The sequence below is a fragment of the Bison bison genome, unplaced genomic scaffold (genome assembly GCF_000754665.1).
Source record: "Bison bison bison isolate TAMUID 2011002044 unplaced genomic scaffold, Bison_UMD1.0 scf7180017864535, whole genome shotgun sequence".
NCBI lineage: Eukaryota > Metazoa > Chordata > Mammalia > Artiodactyla > Bovidae > Bison > Bison bison.
The window spans coordinates 39,422-39,829 of record NW_011495084.1 but is presented as its reverse complement, the minus strand read 5'-3'; the positions used below and the strand labels follow the sequence as shown (position 1 = coordinate 39,829).

At 36.3% G+C, this 408-nt stretch overlaps 1 protein-coding gene across 1 annotated transcript in view; it reads right to left on the bottom strand.

The window, feature by feature from the left end:
• The window catches only part of LOC104982634 (multidrug resistance-associated protein 4-like), a 69,649-nt gene that overhangs the window by 46,599 nt on the left and 22,642 nt on the right, over positions 1-408 (bottom strand). The gene's annotated exons all lie outside the window — the stretch shown is intronic.

The window sequence follows — 408 nt, the reverse complement described above, 5'->3', positions numbered from 1 at the left end:
ACAATGAATGGAAAAACCATAGCTTTGACTATATAGACTTTTGTCGATAAAACAATGTCTCTGCTTTTTAATATGCTGTCTAGGTTTGTCCTAGGCTTTCTCCCAAGGAGTAAGCATTTTTTTTTTAATTTCATGGTTGTAGTCCCCATCTGCAGTGATTTTGGAGAACAACAAAATTGTCTGCCACTGTTTCCACTGTTTCCCCATTTATTGCCATGAAATGATTGGATAAGATGCCATGATCTTAGTTTTTTGAATGTTGAGTCTTAAGCCAGCTTTTTCATTCTCCTTTGCCCAGCATTTCACATGATGTACTTTGCATATAAGTTAAATAAGCAGGGTGACAATATACAGCCTTGACATACTCCTTTTTCAATTTGGAACTAGTCCATTGTTCCATGTCCAGTT